This window comes from Pseudogymnoascus destructans (assembly GCF_001641265.1).
Source record: "Pseudogymnoascus destructans isolate 20631-21 unplaced genomic scaffold scaffold_11, whole genome shotgun sequence".
In the NCBI taxonomy this organism is placed as follows: Eukaryota; Fungi; Ascomycota; class Leotiomycetes; order Thelebolales; family Thelebolaceae; genus Pseudogymnoascus; species Pseudogymnoascus destructans.
This window is the reverse complement of record NW_020167530.1, coordinates 182,739-190,219: the sequence shown is the minus strand read 5'-3', so window position 1 is coordinate 190,219 and position 7,481 is coordinate 182,739.

Here is a 7,481-nt window from a genome sequence, read left to right as displayed (position 1 = left end):
TTTTGGTACTAGGCCGCTCTCCCAGTCTATATCTGGGGAGCTGATCCTGGTACCTTCTCCAACATACAGTCAGTATAAAACATCCCAGGCTGGAAGAAGCTAACAAACCCGACAAAACAGAGACCCGATATTTGGCAATGGGCCAAAAGCTGAATACAATTTGAAGTCTGCTAATATCAATTGCTCTTGAAGAGAGGACTGTAACGGCAGAAGGGCTGTCGCCGGCCGTCTCTTGAAATCTGGTGCCTCGATGTCCTACCTTTATAATTGACAGGTACACCAGGAACCGCCTTGAGTCATCCCCAAGGTGGCACCACTACTGTGAAATTGAGATTTGGCACATGCAAGCACACAGGGAAATATAAAAGAGAGTATATAGGGAAAAGGAAGGTGGAAGGAACAAAGCCGGACCTTGGGAGAAAGAAGGGTAAATATTCTCTAAAGGGAAAAGTCTCTCACTGCTCTTGGATACTGTACTATACTATGGATATTGGGCCTTAATCGTGGTTTTCGATTCTAAGCAGCGCCGTAGGCGCCGGTTTGTAATAAGCCTGCCGTGAAGCCACGTAAGCATGTGATTGGGCGTTAGTCACGTGACCACGACCCGTAAACCCAGTACCTCCAAACCCACCCTTCCTTCTTCAACAACGCGACAATGACCACCGCCAACCCTGCTACCACCGAGGCTTCTGGCCTCAAAGCCACCGGTAAGTTCAATTCCTTTCCTTTCCTTTTGTTTTGTTTGATTGGTTAGTGTATACTAATCGTCGTAACCAACTTTTCGCTTCGCTCAAGGTTGGAGGAAGCGATCCGCGCGCACGAGAAATGGAGGGGAAGCGAAGTACGCGCACGAGAAACGTGCGTCTGATCACCGCTACTCTTCAACAAAACCATTTCCATAGCTGTACATAGTAATTTATATTGTAACCTGATGTAATTCATTTAATGGAAGGGACTCCTATATCAAATGCCCGTGAGTGGCTCGCAGAAAATCCTTCTGAGTCGAGGCGTGTTGCTAGTCGTATTTTCAAGGTCCCAGAATCAACTCTACGAGGAAGCATCAAGCGCCGTATTCAGAACCCACAGCAACGTAAAGGGGAGCAGAATAGGGTACTCTCTACTGCTCAGGCAGAGGCCCTTAAGAAATGGATCCTTGAGCAATATTACCTAGGGCTTGGAGCCAATAGGAATATGCTATTTACTGCAGTCTGCCAGCTCCGGAGCCCATTACCTCCACCGTCACAGAGCTGGCTTACTAAATATATTCAGAATCAGCTTCCGGAATTCCATTTTATCACTACAAAGCCTATTGCACAGCAGCGTACGAAAGCCCAAGACGAATCTAAGATTATTGAATGGTTTGAAAAATACTTCCAATTTATATGGGATCACAATATATTACCTGAGTCAATTTGGAATATGGATGAAACGGGATTTAGGATTGGAATTCCTGGAGGTGAGAGAGTTATGGTACCACAGGCAGTAAAAGAACTCTATACTCCAAGCCCTGAGAATCGTACGTCTATTACAGTTATGGAGACAGTATCTGCAACAGGAAGAGTAATTCCACCTGTACTTATTGTACCGGGTAAAATCCATATGGATTCTTGGTACCCAGAAAATCTTAAAGGCAAAGAACTGATATTACTCTCTGATACTGGCTATTTGAATAGCCAGCTTGCCTTACGGTGGCTAGAGCACTTTGCAGTGCATACAGCTCCATATGCAAATGGGAATCCCAGGGTTCTACTCCTTGATTCTCATATAAGCCATACGAGTGATGATTTCATCATTACAGCAGACAAATATAACATCATCGTTTTCGCCTTTCCCTCACACCTTACACACATTTTACAGCCATTAGATGTGGGAATATTCCAGCCATATAAGCACTGGCACCGAGAGGCTGTGCTCTATGCCATATGGAATATGGACGTTACATACAACCTACCCTCATTTATGAGAGATCTCACCAAAATCCGGGAACAGACTTTTAAGGAGTCTACAATACTCTCAGCTTTCCGGAAAGCTGGAATCTGGCCAATAAGCTGTAATACAGCCCTCACGAAGCTACGTACATACTCGCAGCCTACTACCCAGCCTACAGAAGAGCCTACGCCTACCTTACCAATATGGCCTATTACCCCTAAACCCTCCACTTTTCGTACCTTTATGTACCTTTACATACAATTTAGTATAGGGAGGTACTTAGTGTCATACTGACATTCGTTGCACTCAGTTTGCTATCAAACTCAAGAGCAAACTTGGAAATCTCCTCAAACCTACAAGTCACTATACATATTTTGGCTTATCACACCAACAACAAGAGCAATACTACCCAACGATTGCTACAACCATCTATGATTCATTACACGTCATCGCTCCTTAGTTACTGGGCCGATATTACCACATAGCATATCTCTACAACCCTCTATGATTCATTACATGACATCACTCATACTACCACATGACATATCTCTACCAACTAGAGGCCTAGGAGCATGAACGATAGCTCTAAAAGCTCCTACGAACCTCTATGATTCATTACATGTCATCGCTCTTTAGTTACCCACAAGATTGGTTAAGTTATGACATAATTTGTCTATGACATAATTTGTCTATGACATAATTTGTCTATAGGGGTACTCTGACCTTGGACCTCCTTTTACTTCCTATAGGCTACGAACCTAAGAGATGGTTCTATGGGATTCTCTTACGTCGACTACAGTTACCAAGCCTGGTAAGTCATGGAAAGTCTTGGAAAATGAGAGAACTACACTCCTTTAGCATAAATAGGATTGCCCTTTCCTTAAGAAAGGGCAAGCAGACAATACAGTAAATCGACTATCACATACTTCCACGTCTTTTCCAAGCTTCCAAGCATTCATCTTGTTACTCCTTGTTTCTGAAAAGTCAGTGAGGTGTTAACCTCTGACTTACCCCCGAGTTCCCAGACTCAACATTTGTTGCAACTTGTCTGAACCACTTCACTACATCACACACCTGATTGCTGCGTTGTGGAATAGTCTAAGCTACAACCATTTGGCTCTGTTTTCTAAGACAGTGTGTTGTCTTAGTAAATTCATCCCTTCCTTGGGTGGCTAGATTCTCACATCTGGTGCACCCACCATTACACTTAGGACTACAATTTTTCTCATGCGCGCACTTCGCTTCCCCTCCATTTCTCGTGCGCGCGGATCCTCCTCCAACCTTGAGCGAAGCGAAAAGTTGGTTACGACGATTAACCTTTGAATAGAAGAACTAGCTGCACCCCTACTAACACCCTTACCACCTCTAAAGCCACTACCATAGCCACTACAACACCAACCGATCCTAGCGCTACTCTAATGTAACGCTGACTTCTAAACGATAGAAGACACAGAGGTTTCTTGCGTAAGGTTGACTTGACAGAGGAGGCAGGGGATTAGACACAAAGGCTTTCCAAGTAACACGTTACAGTATTGTAAAGAATACTATATTGAGTTGAGCACAAAGCTCCTATCTAAGGAAATACTATCTACTTATATAGTGGCGTCATGCCTCATGGGTAATCTGGATAGTTGGCGGATAGCTAGATATTCAGGATAGTTCGTGGATAGCTCAACTATCCAATATCCACTAGTTTCTGCAACTATCCATTAGCCCCATCACATGGCAGCCTACCCCGCTTCCCACTGTGACTCACATGTCACGTTACTAGGCCCTGGCCCTGTAACCATGACATCATGTTACTATAGCCGTAACACTAGGTCCTCCTCCAAAAGGCCTAGTCCCTTAGGTCTTGCTGATTAAGGAATTGCTTACTTAAGTAGGGTGATGCCCACTTAATTGTCGAGCAGGTTGCGCTGCTTACCATGTCTTCTAGTAGACACATAAAAATCAAAGAACGTCATCTTCTTGCAGACAGTATTGAAAAGAATGGCAACCTAATGTCGCCATGTTCCAGCTGTCTTCACAACAATCGATTCTGTATTGTTGTTGCTGGTAGTCATCGTTGTAGTGAATGTACTCGTCGCAATTCCAAATGCAACGCTTGCACCCCTTCTCCAACTGATTGGGAGAAGCTTCGAAAAGAAGAAGAGCGTCTTGAGGTAGAAGAGGAAGCGGCGGCATCTCAGGAGCGAGAGGCTCACCTCTGCGCTCAAGAAGCATATGCCCGTCGCATGCGTCTTCGCAAACAGCAGAAGGCTCTCAAAACCCGCGGTGTTGAGATGCTGCGTCGTGGTCTGAAATCTTTGGACGAATTGGATGAAGCAGAGGAGAAGGAGTGTAGGGAGGCAGAGGTCAAAGGGACTCTCTTGCACAGCCCTTCTACTGCCGTTTCCGAGGGTGCTGCCCCTGACCAGGACCTTTTTGTGGCCCTGTCTCCTGGCTTCTTTGATCGCTTGGGTGTCGACGGCGAAACGCCTCCAGTAGCTCTGGACAGCTAAGGTTTCTGACCGTTTCCCATGAATTGTTGTAGGTTCATAACCCTTCCATTTTATCAAAAACTCTTCTTTGCGTCCTACTAACCTTCTGTCTAGGATCGCTTCGACTTCGTATTCAACAATCTCATTCTCTGGTTGAAGTTCCGTATCGGTCGCAATTGGGGTATTTCCTCTTGCTGGTTCCAGTAGTGAGACATGAAATACCGGGTGTAGTCTAGACTTCTTGGGTAGCTGCAGTCTGTAATTAACTGAGCTGACTTTGTTCAATATTTTGAATGGTCCCAATTTCTTGAAGTCCAACTTTGTACTTGGTCGTCTCGTTTTGATATGTTTCTGGAGTAGGTATACTTTATCCCCCTCCTTGAAGGCAGGTTCCATACTGCGCTTCTTGTTTGCATATGCAGCAGATCGTTCATTTAAGAATTGGATGTCTGTCGCGAGTTGTTCATGGAACGATTTGAGTTGTTCCACGGCGATCATAGCTTGTTCTGCTCTTGATTCATCCAGTCGTGGTTGTCTATATGCCTCTGGCTGATAGCCGTAATTGGCAAAGAACGGTGAGACTTTTGTTGCTTCGGTCATCGCGCTGTTATATGCGAACTGTGCGATGGGTAATATCTGAACCCAATTGTCTTGTTGGTGGTTGACATAACTCCGTAGATATTGTTCAAGGATTCAGTCTTTCTGTTTGACCATCTGTTTGGGGATGGAAAGCTGTTGATAGCTTATGATTTGTTCCCAAAAGCGCCATTAAAGATTTCCAAAATTTCGAAGTAAAAAGCTTGTCTCTGTCTGAGATGATTTCTTCCGGTAATCCGTGATCGGCTAATATGACTCGAAGGAAGGTGTATGAGAGTGCTTCAGCATCGCTAGCTTCTAAATATGGCACAAATATTCCATATTTTGTGAGTCTTTCCGTAATAACCAGGATAGCGTCAAATACTACTCCTGTTAACGGGTCCCGAGAGGGTGGTAGCTTGACAATGAAGTCCAAAGCTATAGATTTCCACGCTCCTGTTGGTACTGGAGTCAATTTCAGCTGTCCATATGGCAAGTGCCTATTGGTTTTGGATTTGTTGCAAATGTCGCACTCTCTTACTACCGTTTCCACCTGCTTCCTCATACCTGGGAAGTAGTAGTGTCGGGTGATTCGTTCGAAGGTGCATGTTACTCTTAAAAAATCAAATAGAGTACTTTAAATGCTTATAGAAGGCTAAGTACATATTTTTATAACTTATTATTAAAGGGTTGTTGAGATAACGTACATGTATAGCGAAAGCGCCAAACAAGCGAAAGCGCCAAAATTATCTACCCTCACGACAAACATTGCGATAAATCTACCACAACATTAGAAATCAATTGAAACTACTCGGAGTCCTCTTCCTCAGAGGTGTCTATTACAATCTGACACGTGCGCGCATTGTGCCCAGTCTCACCACACTTGCCACAGCGACGGGCACGGGTTTCTTCCCTTGGCTTCCGACCACGGCTTGCCCTTATTTCCTGCTCTACCTGCTGCACAACATCCCTCTCATCCTGTAGCTCTTGCGCCCCTTGTTGACTAAGTGATCCTCCTTGCTGTAGTCGTGTTTTCCTAGCTCTCCGGCGCTTGCTTAGTACTTCATTTGCCTGTCGTAGGTTTTGGTTCTCTCCCTTTAGCAGTGCTAATTGATGCATTATTTGCGATGCACCCTTTGTAAACTGGTCAACAGCTGCATAGATTGAGGTTGGAGAGCTATTTTGATGGCGTGAAATCCGAGTTTTAATAAATGTAGACTGTGACATAGCTTCAATTGGGTTGTTTGGTGTCTGAGAAACCCAAGGTTGAGCAGTACCTGGGCGGGAGCTTGGAGGCATTGGTGTCCTTAACTTAAGATCAAGTGTAGATATCACTCTCTCAGGGTCAAATGGAAGAAGCCCTGCCCCTCGGAACCCGCCTCGAATGTTACTTTCCGTCATTGTAGTGTTAAATGCAGCGTGGAAGGCAGGAAAGAAGTCATCCTTTGTAATATGAGAAATATGAGCCTGCATCATATCTTCAATTTGCCGACCATAGGCCTGCTTTAACGGGCCGAAACAGCCAACATCAAGTGGCTGGAGTAGATGAGAAGAGTGAGCAGGCATACAAAGCGTAATAATGTTGTGTTCCTTGCAGTACTCCTCAAACTCATCTGAGTGGTGGCTCTCATGACCATCAAGGACTAACAAGCGATAACCACCAACACTCTGGGCCTTTGTATGCTTCTCAAAGTGCTGAATCCAATCCATGCCTCTCTCGTTTGTAGTCCAGCCATTTTCAGTAACAGAAATCACCCAATCGCTTGAAAATCCACTATTCTCATACCAAGATGTAAGGTGGTTTTTGCCTGCAACAATGATAAATGGTGGTACTGCCCAACCTTGAGAACTAACGCCTTGGATTACTGTAACCCATTCCCGATTACCAGGCTGTACCTTCTTTGCTTTTGCCCGCCCGTCTGAGCTTGTTACAACCATAGCAGTTGAGATAACGCCCATCATAAACCCAGTCTCATCAAAGTTGTAGATATCTGCTTCATCGATACCATATTTTGCAATTGTGTTACGCACAAGCTCAAACCAGCCATTAATAACTTCTGGATCTTCGCACTTAGCCCTCTGGTAGTCGTATTTGCGCTGAAAGCGTGTCCGGAGCTCTACACGCCGCTTAACAAAGTTTGAAGCCCAACGCGACCCAACGCGTGACGCGTCACGTGTTGCAAGTAGTCGACTTGCCATATCTTCAACAACAGACAGCCGAGGAGGAAACCCTTTGGCAGCTAGGTCGAGTATATACTGAACAAGGACGGACTCCTCTAGGTTAGTTAATTTCTGTGAGTTGGCTTGGATATCGCGTCGTGAAGGTACACCTTCTAGACGACGACCTAGCTTGCGGTGGTCCACAGAATAGATCCTAGCAGCAACTCGAAGGCGTAACTTTGGGTCGCTTTGCATAGCCTGGATAGCTAGCACTAATTGGCTTTCATCGTTTTTATGGGGCATGTTTTGTTGTTGAGGAATTTAACATTTAGTTGG